Raw genomic sequence first — 19,191 nt, 5'->3', positions numbered from 1 at the left:
TCAAGACTTTCCTAGCAATGTGAATAGCAACAATTAATGATCAGAGCTGCTTAATGAATCAAGTACCAGATACACTACCAATTCAGTATTACTAATTCAACTTTAGTGGACATTGAATATTTATCATAGCATAGCATACAACGAGCGAGAAATTATTTTAGAGTTAAAATCTAACATTAGGTAGTTAGTCCACCAAAATATTTTAGATTAAGTCCTTGAGTAGCAATGTTACAGGGTTTGTATGGCATCACCCATATGTAAGAAGTGATATAGAACATAGAACACTACAGCACAGAACAGGCCCTTTGGCCCTCGATGTTGTGCCGAGCTTTGTCCGAAACCAAGATCAAGTTATCTCACTCCCTGTCACTCAGGTGTGCTCCATGTGCCTATCCAATAACCGCTTGAAAGTTCCGAAAGTGTTTGACTCCACTATCACTGCATGCAGTCCATTCCACACCCTAACCACGCTGAGTAAAGAACCTACCTTGGACATCCCTCCGATATCTCCCACCCTGAATCTTATAGTTATACCCCCTTGTAACACTACATCCACCCGAGGAAATAGTCTCTGAACGTCCACTCTATCTATCCCCCTCATCATCTCATAAACCTCTATTAAGTCGCCTCTCATCCTCCTTCCCTCCAATGATAAAAGCCCTAGCTCCCTCAACCTTTCCTCATAAAGACCTATCCTCCAATCCAGGCAGCATCCTGGTAAATCTCAACTCTCTTTCAGGTCAGTCCGTTTTTCTCTGGAAGGTAACTCAACAATTTATCCCAATTTTTAAGAACATCCTTGTTTTCCAATTTAATTTGACATATGTCAAATTCAGTCATCTGGATTTAGTTCGTCACTGAGTTAGAATCATTAAAACCTACTTTTACTCTCCTTCCCTTACAAAGTACCTTTTAGTCTTACAACATCAGGTTAAAGTCCAACAGGTTTGTTTCAAAACACTAGCTTTCGGAGCACTGCTCCTTCCTCATGTGAATCTTGGAGCAGGAAGGAGCAGTGCTCCGAAAGCTAGTGATTTGAAACAAACTTGTTGGACTTTAACCTGATGTTGTAGGATTTCTTACTGTGCTCACCCCAATCCAACGCCAGCAACTCCACATCATGATCACCCATATGGGCGGCACAGTAGTTAGCATTGTTGCTTTACAGCTCCGGGATCTCAGATTCGATTCTCGGTTTGGGTCACTGTCTGTGTGGAAGCTGCACATTCTCCCGTGTCTGCGTGAGTTTTCTCCGTGTGCTCCTGTTTCCTCCCACAGTCCAAAGATGTGCAGGTTAGGAGGATTGGCCATGCTACATTGCCCTTAAGTGTCCAAAAAGGTTAGGTGGGGTTAAGGGGATAGAGTGGAGGTGTGGGCTTAAGTGGGGTGCTCTTTCCAAGGACCGGTGCAGACTCGATGGGCCGAATGGCCTCCTGCACTATAAATTCTATGAGCAGTGTGCCTGAGTTCATCCACGATTTCCTATAGGACATACGCATTAGCTTCCTGACCTTCAAGTTAATGAACCCTTTGTGTTATGTTGAGCTTGGATCTTCCGTTCTGGTTAAATCCACCTTACACCTGCGCTAACTAGATTAGCTCGTGCCTCTCAATCTTGTAGCCACCTAAAATGGCTGATGCCCGGTTAATTTGGCCAAAACCCGATATAAAATGGCTAACCGAAAAGGCTGATGGGAAAAGCAGCCAACAGGACACAAACGGACAGCTGCAGACAGAATAGCATATTCGGCTCTGGGGAAGTCGGCCCAGATCGATACCTGCGACCATTAGCAGCACATCAACACAGACATCTGCAGTTTAATCGGCTATCCCCGGGAACAATTGCAACATATTAGCAATTGAATGCCGGGCCAGACATCTCGGCGCCAGCAGTGGCCGAAACAAAGACAGGTGAACGACCACCCCCCGATCGAGGAATCGCCCCATTATTGGAGCATATCGAACCCAGTGATTGGGAACAAGTCCAATCACTTGGGACTCAGGGTCAAGGGCCGCCCAGAGAGGCGGGAAGCCCCTGGGCCCTATAAATTGAGGGGCCAAGTTCAGATCGCTCTCTCTCCCTTCTTCTCCTGCTCGCAACCTCCGCAAGAACATCGACCAGAAACTGTAAGTTTGACTCCAGCGATCGCTACCTGATAGAGACTCCTAGCCATCGACCCGTATCAGCCTTTTGAATCCCGCAGGCCAGACCCAATTCGATAAGCCATTCGTTTCCCTGACCTGGTGGGCCATTCCCAAAAGTTAAGTATTGGCCAGTAGTGGTAGGTAGTGATATAGAAAGTAGGATTATTGTGTAAGTATTTATTGCTGTACATAATAAATGACCGTTGATTTCAATCTTACTAAGTGGTGTGCTGACTTATTAATCATAACTCGAGCTTGAACCACGTGGCAGTATCAGAAAGATACCTTGCGACTCGTGAGCAAAGGTGACATAATCAGAGCTAATAAAACTAAGGCTAATAAGAGCAACAATCTCACTGACACTCATTCCTGCCCGTCACTAGTTAATGTAAGCAAAATGCAACTTCATCTTGTGTCTCTCCACCCTTAATTACATTTTACTGTACCCTTTATATCTACTAGGCAACTACCTGATCCCGTGTGTCTTCACCTTTTGTACTAGTCTACCACGAGGGACCTTGTCAAAGGCCTTACTGAAGTCCATATAGACAACATCCACTGCCCTACCTGCATCAATCATCTTTGTGACCTCGAAAAACTCGATCAAGTTAGTGAGACACGACCTCCCCTTCACAAAACCATGCTGCCTCTCACTAATACGTCCATTTGCTTCCAAATGGGAGTAGATCCTGTCTCGAAGAATTCTCTCCAGTAATTTCCCTACCACTGAAGTAAGGCTCACCGGCCTGTAGTTCCCGGGATTATCCTTGCTACCCTTCTTAAACAGAGGAACAACATTGGCTATTCTCCAGTCCTCCGGGACATCACCTGAAGACAGTGAGGATCCAAAGATTTCTGTCAAGGCCTCAGCAATTTCCTCTCCAGCCTCCTTCAGTATTCTGGGGTAGATCCCATCAGGCCCTGGGGACTTATCTACCGTAATATTTTTTAAGACACCCAACACCTCGTTTTTTTGGATCTCAATGTGACCCAGACACCCTTCTCCAGACTCAACATCCACCAATTCCTTCTCTTTGGTGAATACTGATGCAAAGTATTCATTTAGTACCTCGCCCATTTCCTCTGGCTCCACACATAGATTCCCTTGCCTATCCTTCAGTGGGCCAACCCTTTCCCTGGCTACCCTCTTGCTTTTTATGTACGTGTAAAAAGCCTTGGGATTTTCCTTAACCCTATTTGTCAATGACTTTTCGTGACCCCTTCTAGCCCTCCTGACTCCTTGCTTAAGTTCCTTCCTACTTTCCTTATATTCCACACAGGCTTCGTCTGTTCCCAGCCTTTTAGCCCTGACAAATGCCTCCTTTTTCTTTTTGACGAGGCCTACAATATCTCTCGTTATCCAATGTTCCCGAAAATTGCCGTATTTATCCTTCTTCCTCACAGGAACATGCCGGTCCTGAATTCCTTTCAACTGACACTTGAAAGCCTCCCACATGTCGGATGTTGATTTGCCCTCAAACATCCGCCCCCAATCTATGTTCTTCAGATCCCGCCTAATATTGTTATAATTACTCATCCCCCAACTTAGCACATTCATCCTAGGACCACTCTTATCCTTGTCCACCAGCACTTTAAAACTTACTGAATTGTGGTCACTGTTCCCGAAATGCTCCCCTACTGAAACATCTACCACCTGGCCGGGCTCATTCCCCAATACTAGGTCCAGTACCGCCCCTTCCCTCGTTGGACTGTCTACAAATTGTTTTAAGAAGCCCTCCTGGATGCTACTTACAAATTCTGCCCCGTCTAAGCCCCTAGCACTAAGTGAGACCCAGTCAATATTGGGGAAGTTGAAGTCTCCCATCACCACAACCCTGTTGTTTTTACTCTTTCCCAAAATCTGTCTACCTAGCTGCTCCTCTATCTCCCGCTGGCTGTTGGGAGGCCTGTAGTAGACCTCCAACATTGTGACTGCATCCTTCTTATTCCTGATCTCTACCCATATAGCCTCACTGTCCTCTGAGGTGTCCTCCCGTAGTACAGCTGTGATATCTTCCCTAACCAGTAGCGCAACTCCGCCACCCCTTTTACATCCCCCTTTATCCCGTTTGAAACATCTAAATCCTGGAACATTTAGCTGCCAATCCTGCCCTTCCCTCAACCAGGTCTCTGTAATGACAACAACATCATAGTTCCAAGTACTAATCCAAGATCTAAGTTCATCTGCCTTACCCGTAATACTTCTTGCATTAAAACATATGCACTTCAGGCCACCAGACCCGCTGAGTTCAGCAACTTCTCCCTGTCTGCTCTGCCTCAGAGCCACACTGTCCCTATTCCCCCTCAATGCTCTCACCTTCTGACCTATTGCTCCCATGCCAACCCCCCTGCCATACTAGTTTAAACCCTCCCGTGTGCCACTAGCAAACCTCGCGGCCAGGATATTTATGCCTCTCCAGTTTAGATGCAACCCGTCCTTCTTATATAGGTCACACCTGCCCCGGAAGAGCTCCCAGTGATCCAGATAACGGAAACCCTCCCTCCTACACCAGCTGTTTAGCCACGTGTTTAGCTGCTCTATCTTCTTATTTCTAGCCTCACTGGCACGTGGCACAGGGAGTAATCCCGAGATTACAACCCTCGAGGTCCTGTCTTTTAACTTTCTGCCTAGCTCCCTGAACTCCTGCTGCAGGACCTCATGCCCCTTCCTGCCTATGTCGTTAGTACCAATATGTACAACGACCTCTGCCTGTTTGCCCTCCCCCTTCAGGATGCCCTCTACCCGTTCGGAGACATCCTGGACCCTGGCACCAGGGAGGCAACATACCATCCTGGAGTCTCTTTCACATCCACAGAAGCACCTATCTGTGCCCCTGACTATAGAGTCCCCTATTACTATTGCTCTTCTGCGCTTTGACCCTCCCTTCTGAACATCAGAGCCAGCCATGGTGCCACTGCTCTGGCTCTGCTGTTTTCCCCTGATAGGCTATCCCCCCCGACAGTATCCAAAGGGGTATACCTGTTCGAGAGGGGGACAACCACAGGGGATTCCTGCACTGACTGCCTGCCCTTTCTGGTGGGTCACCCATTTCTCTGCCTCCACCTTGGGTGTGACCACATTTATATGTGATGTGCAAACCCTGATCAACATATCTACAGCCTTTTATGCAGTTGACCACAGCATTTCTAGTAGTGTTTATCAAACCTTTTTGCCTGGGACCCATTTTTATCAACTGACCATCCTTCGGGACCCACGCCAGCTGACCTTTGCGACCCACCATTTTCGCTTACCATGACAGGTGAGCTTGCTTGATCCTCATGATCTCACTTGTTTTGTCATTCAATGTTACATTTCTGCTAAGGACTTCAGCTGATGATTTAAGATCTCACTGCACCCGTTGAAAAAAAAAAATCAAAAGATTTGTCCTCAAATTCACCGTACTTAGTCTTGAAACGGTAGCATAGTGGATAGCACAATTGCTTCACAGCTCCAGGGTCCCAGGTTCGATTCCGGCTTGGGTCACTGTCTGTGCGGAGTCTGCACATCCTCCCAGTGTGTGCGTGGGTTTCCTCAGGGTGCTCCGGTTTCCTCCCACAGTCCAAAGATGTGCAGGTTAGGTGGATTGGCCATGATAAATTGCCCTCAAGAGTCCAAAATTGCCCTTAGTGTTGGGTGGGTGACTGTGTTATGGGGATAGGGTGGAGGTGTTGATGTTGGGTAGGGTGCTCTTTCCAAGAGCCGGTGCAGACTCGATGGGCCGAATGGCCTCCTTCTGCACTGTAAATTCTATAAAATGCCTTTGAAGCTTTTAATCTTTCATTTGCCAGTATTTCTCTACATATAACATGCACTGACTTTGCTTCCTGATTTGGAGTGGCACAATTAATATACCCATACCTCAAGAAATCATCTTTATACTGCAGTGTCCCTGTTTTCAGTTTCTTCTTCATGGGTTTTTCACCAGAGGCCCTGGAGCTCACACCAGCACTACCGCTGCATAATGGAGGAATCTTTCTCTCGCGCCCAGAGCACATGACCTCAGTGTACAGGGCGTGTGACCTTCTCTCTGCCGCCGCTTCTGGAGATAATCTGCTCCTGGGCCAGCGCACTGACATCATAAGGAGATGGTCTGCCTTGCTGGGCTCCGGGCTGGCGCACAACTGAGGGGGCACGCATGCGCAGATGGCCGACATTCTGAAAGTTGGTTGCGGCCAGCATTTTTAAAAGCTGTTGGGGAATTCTTCCCGTGACCGATGGCCCTGCAACCCTCTTGACACCCGCCCGCGACCCACCTGCGGGTCGCGATCCTGACTTTGAAAATATCTGTTCTAGCAACAACTTTCCTCTGTTATCCAGCTCGGTACAGAGAGGTATCGCATGAGGATGGTTTGGTATTCCTCCCCATGGTCTCAGTCTCATTCTAATCTAACCAATTGTAGTCACAGCTTTCCCTTCCCACCCCTGAACACTTCAGGAATCATCCAAGTATCCATCCTCGAGTTTCCCCCACTCCTCGTCCTCATCGACATGCTATCTTTTGATGACATAATCAGAGACATGTGGTCAGGTTCCATATGTAGATTGACTACACCAAGCTCTATCCCTCCACCACCTGTCTTGACCTTTCCACTGTTGCTATGGTGTAGGACAGGCTCCTCAATATCTGGTCTTGTAAGTAACCTTTGAGTTTCAGTCCCTCCCCAGCAGTCTCAGACTCAACCAGATTATTTGCAACCTCAGCATACTCCTTCACACCAACTTGAATTTCCAATCATGTATCCTCTCCATCAAAAATAACACCGTTTCCACCTCAGTAGCATTACTTACCTCCAACCTTTTTTTGGTTCACCTGTTGTTGAAACCAGCTTGTATGCCATTGCTCTTCAAATTAGATTCCCATTTTTCATAAACGTCAGCCTATGCAAAACTCTGTTGTGTGCATCCTAACTGCATCACATTCCACTCTCAGTATCCCAGAAACCCAAGATAGAAAGTATGCAGAGTGCTTTTATTAAATTAAGATTTTGTTTTAATTCCTCTACTTATCCAAACACTTCCAGCTCTTGCTGCATCTTCTTTACTACTTGGAGGAATATAACAAATACTTACCTGCCAATTTTTCTTTCAAAATTTATCTGAGATTTCCTTTTTACCCAATTTTGACTAGTTTCCCTCCTCTTGCAGAGAAAGTAATTTGCTTGTTAAGTGCCGTTGACATTTGTTGAAGGAAATGGCAACTACCTGAAATGAGTTCAAGAATAAATTTTCCATTTGAAAGCTATGCCACACAAGATAGAGCTGAATTCTGAGAAGTAGCTAGAAAGAAAATATCACAGCCAGTCAAACGCAGCCCATAATAGCAGTTTAAACCATTCAGATTATACAGTGATTTAAAATTACATCATGAAGACGAGATATACAAACAAAATCATAAAAACAGAACATTTGGTCCTTCGAGCCTGTTACGCCATTCGGATCCTCTATCTCAAAGTCAGACTCCAGTGTTTTTCCCATACCCTCTCACACCAGACTAGAAATCTATTTCGTTCTTCAATATATTCAGTGATTTAGCCTCCACAGCCCTCTGTGGTAGAGTTCCACAGGTTCACCACCCCCTTGCGTGAAGATATTTCTCATCTCATCTCAGTCCTAAATGTACCCAGTACCCAGAGACTGTGACCCCTTGTTCTAGACACCCCACGCACCCCCCAGTCCGAGGAAACAATATCCCTGTATCCAGTCTGTCCACCCTGGTCAGAATTTTATACGTTTCAATGAGATATCCTCTCGTTCACTTATTATATTTAGTTCAGTGGGCTAGACAGCTGGTTTGTGATGCAGAACAAGGCCAGCAGCACTGGTTCAATTCCCGTACCAGCTGACCCAAACAGGCGCCAGAATGTGGCGACTAGGGGCTTTTCACAGTAATTTCATCCTTGTGACAATAAAAAGTCATTATTATTAAAATACCTTTTAGTGAATAAAATTTTCCATCCTTACCTAATCAGGCCTACGCGTGATTGACTCGGAAATGGCCAAACCATAGAAACGTTACACCACAGGAGGCCATTTGGCCCATGCCAGCCCGAGGACCATCCAGGTGCCCTTCCTAATCCCACCTTCCTGCACCTGGTCCATAGACCTGTAGATTACAGGACTTATAAAGTACAGATCCAGGTACTTCTTAAAAAAGAGTTTAGGGTCTCTGCCTCCACAACCAACTCGGGCAGCAAATTCCAGACTTCCACCTTGTCAAACACATTGCTAAAATCATGTGCACAACATCCACTGCACAAATTCATCAACCCTTCTTGTCACTTCCTCAAACAATTCAATCAAACTTGTGAGGCAAGACCTTCCTTTTAACAAATCTATGCCGATTCGTCCATACCTTTCTACGTGACAGTTAATCCCACCCCTGGAGTGATTCTACTAATCTACCCATCACTGACGCAAGACTAGCTGGCCTATAATGGTTTGGCATTTCCTTCAATCCTTTTTTTAAACAACGGAACCATATTTGCATTTCTCCAGTCCTCCGATGCCTCACCTGTATCTAGTGAGGATTGGAAAATCATCCTCAGGGCATCTGTTGTTTACTCCCTGACCTCCTTCAGTAGGCTCGGAAACAATCCATCTGGTCCTGGCGACTTAACAAATTTCAAGGAGTCTAACCTTTCAAGTACTTCCTCTTTCTTTATGATTACCCCATCCAAAACCTCAGTGTTGTCCCTGGACTACTATATCTGCATTATCCATTTCCTCTGTAAACATTGAGACAAAGTATTCATTTAAAACCCTTCCCACAGCCTCTGTATCTACACAAGTTCCCTTCTTCACCTGATAGGTCCCACATTTTCCTCAACTAACCTTTTACCATTAATAAAGTGGTAAAACATCTTTGGCTTTTCTTTAATGTTACTTGCAAATCTTTTTTCATGGCCTCTCTTTGATTTTCTTATTTTCTTTTTTACTTCGTCCTTGCACTTCCTATTCTCATCTAGGCTATCTGCAGTGCTTACTTAGTTCTTTGTGCCCATCATACCCTTTCTTTATCCGTTTGATCTTCTCCGGTATTCCTCTAGACAGCGGCGTCAGTTTGAAAAGGGGGGGGGTCTAGATTTGGCAGTACCACTTTTATTCTTGGAGGGGACATGTCTACTTTGTACATTTAGGATCTCGTTTTTTGTGCTTCCCGCTGGTTTTCCACTGATATATCCTCTAGCAGTGCTGGTCAGTCCACCTAAGCCAAGTCCTTTCTCATTTCTGCAAAACTTGCCTCCCCTGATTCAAAATTTTTACTCCTGCTTCATCTCTGTCCAAGCCACTTAGTTCAAATGCAACAAATGCTGACCTTGCCAATGGTACCCACATCCCATGAAAAAATAAAAAACACTTTCAATTTTCCTGGATTCATGGTTGGTCTTGGGAGTATGGCATGGGATCATAATTGAAGAGCCATTCTGTCCAAGATCATGTGAAAAAAGCACCGATTAGAATGTTGCGAGTTTATTGATGGTCAAGTGGTTCATCCTAGGCCCACTTTCCAGCAGAACCACAAGAGATATTATCCTTAATCCCAAGGATAATGTGGTGGGAGGGGAGTTTTTTGACAGGTTTATTAGTGAGTCATTGATCAGAGAGGAAGTCACCAGCACAACCCTTTGCAAACACAAAGATAATAAATTAAAATCAGTATTTGAACTAGAGATTGAAATTGAAGGCAGTTTTTGCAAGTTGCACTAGTTTTGAAAGAAGTTGTCAAAACATGTTCTAGATGACTAAAGAGTAAGAGTTTTGTGGATATATTATTTGAAAGGGGGTAGTTTTAGATATATCAGAATTAGTTTTAAGTGCTGAATAGGTTAAAAAATCTTCTGGGTCAATCTGTCACACAAGCTGCTAGCTGAAGTTACTAGCTGTAGGATAAAACCCAATGGCACATCTTGCTGGTCATGGGGTTCAAGAAAAGGGAAGTTACAGATGGTCATTCTCAAGGATAGCAATAACAATGTGGGATCTTTCACCATTTGCTCAGATGCCAAATTGTCTGGAATCAGCAGAAAGGGAAGGGATAATCATAAAGAACTATTTATTGCTGTAACATTATTTTGGGAAAAGCCATTATACATGATTGATATGCACAATTCTGATAATGAACAACTTCTGATGAATATTAAAGGACAGCATTTACGTATATTTTGTTAATTGTGTCTATGTTAAGATTGGGTTAATTGTTCTCATATACTATGCTTTTTTAAAAAAATGTTTATTCAAAATTTTCAACCAAACACTCCATAATAGAAGAAGCCCCCCCCCCCGTTGCTGCTGTTTCGACCTCCACCTAGCGTCCACGAGAAAGTCTAGGAACAGTTGCCACCGCCTGGAGAACCCCTGCACAGACCCTCGCAGGTAAACTTTATCCTCTCCAACTTAATGAACCCTGACATGTCATTGATCCAAGCTTCCACGCTTGGGGGCTTTGCATCTCTCCACATTAGTAGGACCCTCCGTCGGGCTACCAGGCCAGACCTCCGGCCTCTTTCGGCTCCTGCATTCCCGGCTCGCCCGATACCCCAAATAGTGCTATCCCCCAGCTCGGCTTGACCCGGTGTTCACAACTTTGGGCATAGCCGTCGCAAAGCCCATCCAGAACCCCTCCAGCACCGGGCACGTCCAGAACATTATGGCCATGATTCGCTGGGCTCACCGAACATCTCACACATCTGTCCTCCACCCCAAAAAACCTACTTATCCTCGCCCCTGTCATATGCGCCCTATGTGCTACTTTGAACTGTATTAGACTGAGCCTGGCGCATGAGGAGGAGGAATTGACCCTGCCCAGGGCATCAGCCCACAAACCCTCATCCAGCTCCTCCCCGAGCTCCTCCTCCCACTTGCCTTTCAACTCCTCCACCGAGGCCTCCTCCGCTTCCTGCAGCTCCTGATAAATCGCCGAGACCTTGCCTTCTCCAACCCATACACCCGAAATCACCCTGTCCTGAATCCTTCGTGCTGGAAGTAGCGGAAATTCCCTCACCTGCCGTCTCACAAACGCCCTTCATATACTATGCTTAATGGGTGGCACGGTAGCACTGTGGTTAGCACTGTATGAGTGCAGCTCCAACAGCACTCAAGAAGCTTGATAGCATCCAGGACAAAGCAGCCAGTTTGATTGCTCCCCCATCCACAAACATTCAAACCCTCCACTACAGACGAACAGTGGCAGCCGTGTGTATCATCTCCAAGATGCACTGCAGTAACTCCCCAAGGTTCCTTAGACAACACCTTCCAAATCCACGACTACTACCATCTAGAAGGGCAAGAGCAGCAGGTATCTGGAAACCCACCATCTGGAGGTTCCCCTCCAAGTCACTCACCACCCTGAATTGAAAATATATCGCCGTTCCTTCACTCTCGCTGAGGCAACATCCTGGAACTCCCTCCCTAACAGCACAGTCGGTGTACCTACACCACAAGGACTGCTGCAGTTCAAGAAGGCAATTCATCCCCACCTTCAAGATGGATAGTTTTTTTAAGAATAAAGGAATAAAGGGTTATGGCGTTCGGGCAAGAAAGTGGAGCTATGTCCACAAAAGATCAGCCATGATCTCATTGAAGGGCAGGGCAGGCTCGAAGGGTCAGGTGGCCTACTCCTGCTCCTAGTTCTTATGTTCTGAAGGGCAAATAGGGATGGGCAATAAATGCTGACTTAACCAGCGATGCCCACATCCCATAAATGAATACATTTTTAAAAATACATTTCTGAGTTCATCAAAACAAATCATTGTCAACCTTAGCTAAATCATCATAGAATTTACAGTGCACTTCCGGTGGCGGCTATGAGAGAGTACGTCGCACATTTGGTGGCTCCCGTTTCGGTCGGACTTTTGGACATTTTCCCCTGACCTTTTTTGCGCTGTTGAGCATGGAACTGTAAAACAATAGTACTCAGGCACTGGACCCATACAGAATTGTATGGACCTAAGAAGCCAGAGGGACCGTAAACAGCAGAACAAGTGATCGAGTAAGGGCACAGTGGAGGCTGTGAGAGAGACCAGCATGGCTGGTGTTCAGAGCAAGGAGCCGACAGCCCAGCCCACAATGGAGCAGCTGCTGCAGACAATGCAGGAGGGCTTTTTGGCTTTGAAGCGTGACAACTTGGAGCCGCTTCAGAAGTCGATTGATCGAATGGGAAAAAGGCTGGATGATCAGGCTGAGAAGCTCCAGAAGTTGGAGAAGTCAATGGAGGAGCAGGCTAACTTTCAAACGGTGGCGGATGTGGAAATTCAGAGGCTGAGCGACCAGCAAAAAGTGCTTCTGGAAAGGCTGGAGGACCTGGACAACAGATCTCGCCGGCAGAATGAGAGAATTGTGGGCCTCCCGGAGGGGGCAGAGGGGCAAGACGCTGCCGCATATGTAGAGGATATGTTTCAGAAGTTGCTGGGGAACAAGGTGTTCCCCGTGGTGGACGGGGCACACAGAGTGCAGGTGAGGCAGCCGCGACAAGGGGGTTCCCCACAAGCAATGGTGGTACGCTCTCACAGGTACCTGGACAAGGAACGGGTGCTCCAATGGGCAAAGAGCACACAAAGCTGTATTTGGGACAATACTACCCTCCGTGTGTACCAGGATTTGAGTGCTGAGGTGGCCAGGAGGAGGGCAGGCTACAGGCAGTGAAGGAGATACTGTATCAAAACAAGGTGAAAATCGGGCTGCTTTTTCCGGCGCGACTGTGGGTTACGTAGAAGGATCAGCACCACTATTTCAGGGAACCCGAAGAGACGACGGACTTCGTTAAGAAGCATGGGCTGGGGGCAGGGTGGAGGTGAGGGAGGAGGAGGAGGGGGAGGAATGAGGGAGGAGGAGATGGGGGGGGGGGGAAATGAGGGAGGAGGAGGAGGGGGGAAATGAGGGAGGAGGAGGAGGGGGGAATGGAGGAGGAGGAGGAGGAGGGGGGAATGGAGGAGGAGGAGGAGGGGGGAATGGAGGAGGAGGGGGGAATGGAGGAGGAGGAGGGGGGAATGGAGGAGGAGGAGGAGGGGGGAATGGAGGAGGAGGGGGGAATGGAGGAGGAGGAGGGGGGAATGGAGGAGGAGGGGGGAATGGAGGAGGAGGAGGGGGGAATGGAGGAGGAGGAGGGGGGATGAGGGGGAGGAGGAGGGGGGAATGAGGGGGAGGAGGAGGGGGGAATGAGGGGGAGGGGGAGGGGGGAATGAGGGGGAGGAGGAGGGGGGGAATGAGGAGGAGGTGGAGGGGAGGAAATGAGGAGGAGGTGGAGGGGAATGGAGGAGGAGGGGGGAATGGAGGAGGAGGGGGGAATGGAGGAGGAGGGGGGAATGGAGGAGGAGGGGGGGAATGGAGGAGGAGGGGGGAATGGAGGAGGAGGGGGGAATGGAGGAGGAGGGGGGAATGGAGGAGGAGGGGGGGAATGGAGGAGGAGGAGGGGGGGAATGGAGGAGGAGGAGGGGGGAATGGAGGAGGAGGAGGGGGGGAATGAGGGGGAGGAGGGAATGAGGGGGGGAGGAGGGAATGAGGGAGGAGGAGGGAATGAGGGAGGAGGAGGGAATGAGGGAGGAGGGGGGAATGAGGGAGGAGGGGGGAATGAGGGAGATGGGGGGAATGAGGGAGGAGGGGGGAATGAGGGAGGAGGGGGGAATGAGGGAGGAGGGGGGAATGAGGGAGGAGGGGGGAATGAGGGAGGAGGGGGGAATGAGGGAGGAGGGGGGAATGAGGGAGGAGGGGGGAATGAGGGAGGAGGGGGGAATGAGGGAGGAGGGGGGAATGAGGGAGGAGGGGGGAATGAGGGAGGAGGGGGGAATGAGGGAGGAGGGGGGAATGAGGGAGGAGGGGGGAATGAGGGAGGAGGGGGGAATGAGGGAGGAGGGGGGAATGAGGGAGGAGGGGGGAATGAGGGAGGAGGGGGGAATGAGGGAGGAGGGGGGAATGAGGGAGGAGGGGGGAATGAGGGAGGAGGGGGGAATGAGGGAGGAGGGGGGAATGAGGGAGGAGGGGGGAATGAGGGAGGAGGGGGGAATGAGGGAGGAGGGGGGAATGAGGGAGGAGGGGGGAATGAGGGAGGAGGGGGGAATGAGGGAGGAGGGGGGAATGAGGGAGGAGGGGGGAATGAGGGAGGAGGGGGGAATGAGGGAGGAGGGGGGAATGAGGGAGGAGGGGGGAATGAGGGAGGAGGGGGGAATGAGGGAGGAGGGGGGAATGAGGGAGGAGGGGGGAATGAGGGAGGAGGGGGGGAATGAGGGAGGAGGGGGGAATGAGGGAGGAGGGGGGAATGAGGGAGGAGGGGGGAATGAGGGAGGAGGGGGGAATGAGGGAGGAGGGGGGAATGAGGGAGGAGGGGGGAATGAGGGAGGAGGGGGGAATGAGGGAGGAGGGGGGAATGAGGGAGGAGGGGGGAATGAGGGAGGAGGGGGGAATGAGGGAGGAGGGGGGAATGAGGGAGGAGGGGGGAATGAGGGAGGAGGGGGGAATGAGGGAGGAGGGGGGAGGAGGGAGGAATGAGGGAGGAGGAGGGGGAATGAGGGAGGAGGGAGGAGGAGGGAGGAATGAGGGAGGAGGAGGGGGAATGAGGGAGGAGGAGGGGGGAAATGAGGGAGGAGGAGGAGGGGGGAAATGAGGGAGGAGGAGGAGGGGGGAAATGAGGGAGGAGGAGGGGGAATGAGTGAGGAGGAGGAGGGGGAATAAGGGAAGAGGAGAAGGGGGAATGAGGCAGGAGGAGGGGGAGAATGGAGGAGGAGGAGGGGGGAATGGAGGAGGAGGGGGGAATGGAGGAGGAGGAGGGGGGAATGGAGGAGGAGGAGGGGGGGGATGAGGGGGAGGAGGAGGGGGGATGAGGGGGAGGAGGAGGGGGGGAATGAGGGGGAGGGGGAGGGGGGAATGAGGGGGAGGAGGAGGGGGGGAATGAGGAGGAGGTGGAGGGGAGGAAATGAGGAGGAGGTGGAGGGGAATGGAGGAGGAGGGGGGAATGGAGGAGGAGGGGGGAATGGAGGAGGAGGGGGGAATGGAGGAGGAGGGGGGAATGGAGGAGGAGGGGGGAATGGAGGAGGAGGGGGGAATGGAGGAGGAGGGGGGGGAATGGAGGAGGAGGAGGGGGGGAATGGAGGAGGAGGAGGGGGGAATGGAGGAGGAGGAGGGGGGGAATGAGGGGGAGGAGGGAATGAGGGGGGGAGGAGGGAATGAGGAGGAGGAGGGAATGAGGGAGGAGGAGGGAATGAGGGAGGAGGGGGGAATGAGGGAGGAGGGGGGAATGAGGGAGATGGGGGGAATGAGGGAGGAGGGGGGAATGAGGGAGGAGGGGGGAATGAGGGAGGAGGGGGGAATGAGGGAGGAGGGGGGAATGAGGGAGGAGGGGGGAATGAGGGAGGAGGGGGGAATGAGGGAGGAGGGGGGAATGAGGGAGGAGGGGGGAATGAGGGAGGAGGGGGGAATGAGGGAGGAGGGGGGAATGAGGGAGGAGGGGGGAATGAGGGAGGAGGGGGGAATGAGGGAGGAGGGGGGAATGAGGGAGGAGGGGGGAATGAGGGAGGAGGGGGGAATGAGGGAGGAGGGGGGAATGAGGGAGGAGGGGGGAATGAGGGAGGAGGGGGGAATGAGGGAGGAGGGGGGAATGAGGGAGGAGGGGGGAATGAGGGAGGAGGGGGGAATGAGGGAGGAGGGGGGAATGAGGGAGGAGGGGGAATGAGGGAGGAGGGGGGAATGAGGGAGGAGGGGGGAATGAGGGAGGAGGGGGGAAATGAGGGAGGAGGGGGGAATGAGGGAGGAGGGGGGAATGAGGGAGGAGGGGGGAATGAGGGAGGAGGGGGGAATGAGGGAGGAGGGGGGAATGAGGGAGGAGGGGGGTATGAGGGAGGAGGGGGGAATGAGGGAGGAGGGGGGAATGAGGGAGGAGGGGGGAATGAGGGAGGAGGGGGGAATGAGGGAGGAGGGGGGAATGAGGGAGGAGGGGGGAATGAGGGAGGAGGGGGGAATGAGGGAGGAGGGGGGAATGAGGGAGGAGGGGGGAATGAGGGAGGAGGGGGGAATGAGGGAGGAGGGGGGAATGAGGGAGGAGGGGGGAATGAGGGAGGAGGGGGGAATGAGGGAGGAGGGGGGAATGAGGGAGGAGGGGGGAATGAGGGAGGAGGGGGAATGAGGGAGGAGGGGAATGAGGGAGGAGGGGGGAATGAGGGAGGAGGGGGGAGGAGGGAGGAATGAGGGAGGAGGAGGGGGAATGAGGGAGGAGGGAGGAGGAGGGAGGAATGAGGGAGGAGGAGGGGGAATGAGGGAGGAGGAGGGGGGAAATGAGGGAGGAGGAGGAGGGGGGAAATGAGGGAGGAGGAGGAGGGGGGAAATGAGGGAGGAGGAGGGGGAATGAGTGAGGAGGAGGAGGGGGAATAAGGGAAGAGGAGAAGGGGGAATGAGGCAGGAGGAGGGGGAGAATGGAGGAGGAGGAGGGGGGAGAATGAAGGAGGAGGAGGGGGAATGAAGGAGGAGGAGGGGGAATGAGGGAGGAGGGGGGAATGAGGGAGGAATGAGGGAGGAGGAATGAGGGAGGAGGAGGATGGGGAATGAGGGAGGAGGAGGACGGGAAAATGAGGGAGGAGGAGGAGGGGGAATGAGTGGGAGGAGGAGGGGGGAATGAGGAGGAGGGGGGAATGAGGAGGAGGGGGGAATGAGGAGGAGGGGGGAATGAGGGAGGAGGAGGAGGGGGGAATGGAGGAGGAGAAGGGGGGGAATGGATGAGGAGAAGGGGGGGAATGGAGGAGGGGGGAATGGAGGAGGGGGATGAGCGAGGAGGAGGAGGGGGAGAATGAGGGAGGAGGAGGGGGGGGAAATGGAGGAGAAGGGGGGAAATGGAGGAGGAGAAGGGGGGAATGGAGGAGGAGAAGGGGGGAATGGAGGAGGAGAAAGGGGGGAATGGAGGAGGAGGAGGGGGGAATGGAGGAGGGGGATGAGCGAGGAGGAGGGGGAATGAGGGAGGAGGAGGAGGGGGGAATGACGGAGGAGGGGGGAATGATTGAGGAGGAGGAGGGGGGAATGAGGGAGGAGGAGGGGGAGAATGGAGGAGGAGGAGGGGGAATGAAGGAGGGGGGAATGAGGGAGGGGGAATGAGGGAGGAGGAGGAGGGGGGAAATGAGGGAGGAGGAGGAGGGGGGGAATGAGGGAGGAGGAGGAGGGGGGAATGAGGGAGGAGGAGGAGGGGGGGAATGAGGGAGGAGGAGGAGGGGGGGGAATGGAGGAGGAGGAGGAGGGGGGAATGGAGGAGGAGGAGGAGGGGGGAATGGAGGAGGAGGAGGAGGGGGGAATGGAGGAGGAGGAGGAGGGGGGAATGGAGGAGGAGGAGGAGGGGGGAATGGAGGAGGAGGAGGGGGGAATGGAGGAGGGGGGAATGGAGGAGGATGAGGGGGGAATGGAGGAGGAGGAGGAGGGGGTAATGAGCGAGGAGGAGGAGGGGGTAATGAGCGAGGAGGAGGAGGGGGTAATGAGCGAGGAGGAGGAGGGGGTAATGAGCGAGGAGGAGGAGGGGTGAATGAGGGAGGAGGAGGGGGAATGAGGGAGGAGGAGGGGGGAATGAGGGAGGAGGAGGGGGGAATGAGGGAGGAGGAGGGGGGAATGAGGGAGGAGGACTGAGGGAGGAGGAGGGGGGACTGAGGGAGGAGGAGGGGGGACTGAGGGAGGAGGAGGGGGAATGAAGGAGGAGGAGGGGGAATGAAGGAGGAGGAGGGGGAATGAAGGAGGAGGAGGGGGAATGAAGGAGGAGGAGGGGGGAATGAGGGAGGGGGAATGAGGGAGGAGGAGGCGGGGGGGAATGAGGGAGGAGGAGGCGGGGGGAATGAGGGAGGAGGAGGCGGGGGGAATGAGGGAGGAGGAGGGGGGAATGAGGGAGGAGGAGGGGGAATGAGGGAGGAGGAGGGGGAATGAAGGAGGAGGAGGGGGAATGAAGGAGGAGGAGGGGGAATGAAGGAGGAGGAGGGGGAATGAAGGAGGAGGAGGGGGAATGAAGGAGGAGGAGGGGGAATGAAGGAGGAGGAGGGGGAATGAAGGAGGAGGAGGGGGAATGAAGGAGGAGGAGGGGGAATGAAGGAGGAGGGGGGGAATGAGGGAGGGGGAATGAGGGAGGAGGAGGCGGGGGGAATGAGGGAGGAGGAGGCGGGGGGAATGAGGGAGGAGGAGGCGGGGGGAATGAGGGAGGAGGAGGCGGGGGGAATGAGGGAGGAGGAGGAGGAGGGGGGCAATGAGGGAGGAGGAGGAGGAGGGGGGCAATGAGGGAGGAGGAGGAGGGGGGCAATGAGGGAGGAGGAGGAGGGGGGCAATGAGGGAGGAGGAGGAGGGGGGCAATGAGGGAGGAGGAGGAGGGGGGCAATGGAGGAGGAGGAGGGGGGAATGGAGGAGGAGGAGGGGGGACTGAGGGAGGAGGAGGGGGGACTGAGGGAGGAGGAGGGGGGACTGAGGGAGGAGGAGGGGGGACTGAGGGAGGAGGAGGGGGGACTGAGGGAGGAGGAGGGGGGACTGAGGGAGGAGGAGGGGGGACTGAGGGAGGAGGAGGGGGGACTGTGGGAGGAGGAGGGGGGACTGAGGGAGGAGGAGGGGGGACTGAGGGAGGAGGAGGGGGGACTGAGGGAGGAGGAGGGGGGACTGAGGGAGGAGGAGGGGGGACTGAGGGAGGAGGAGGGGGGACTGAGGGAGGAGGAGGGGGGACTGAGGGAGGAGGGGGGACTGAGGGAGGAGGAGGGGGACTGAGGGAGGAGGAGGGGGGACTGAGGGAGGAGGAGGGGGGACTGAGGGAGGAGGAGGGGGGACTGAGGGAGGAGGAGGGGGGACTGAGGGAGGAGGAGGGGGGACTGAGGGAGGAGGAGGGGGGACTGAGGGAGGAGGAGGGGGGACTGAGGGAGGAGGAGGGACTGAGGGAGGAGGAGGGGGGACTGAGGGAGGAGGAGGGGGGACTGAGGGAGGAGGAGGGGGGACTGAGGGAGGAGGAGGGGGAATGAAGGAGGAGGAGGGGGAATGAAGGAGGAGGAGGGAGAATGAAGGAGGAGGAGGGGGAATGAAGGAGGAGGAGGGGGAATGAAGGAGGAGGAGGGGGAATG

At 52.8% G+C, this 19,191-nt stretch overlaps 1 protein-coding gene across 9 annotated transcripts in view; it reads right to left on the bottom strand.

The window, feature by feature from the left end:
- The window catches only part of LOC140429577 (spindlin-W), a 137,685-nt gene that overhangs the window by 69,984 nt on the left and 48,510 nt on the right, over positions 1-19,191 (bottom strand). For 2 of the 9 annotated variants that reach the window (XM_072516767.1, XM_072516768.1), the window contains exon 3: positions 7,217-7,348. The exons of the other annotated variants lie outside the window; for them this stretch is intronic. The gene's annotated coding sequence lies outside the window, so the exon portion shown is untranslated. The remainder of the gene's footprint in view (positions 1-7,216; positions 7,349-19,191) is intronic. 9 annotated transcript variants of the gene reach the window in all.

This window comes from Scyliorhinus torazame, chromosome 9 (assembly GCF_047496885.1).
Source record: "Scyliorhinus torazame isolate Kashiwa2021f chromosome 9, sScyTor2.1, whole genome shotgun sequence".
Classification (NCBI taxonomy): domain Eukaryota; kingdom Metazoa; phylum Chordata; class Chondrichthyes; order Carcharhiniformes; family Scyliorhinidae; genus Scyliorhinus; species Scyliorhinus torazame.
The sequence above is the reverse complement of the archived record's forward strand: the minus strand, read 5'-3'. Positions and strand labels throughout refer to the sequence as shown.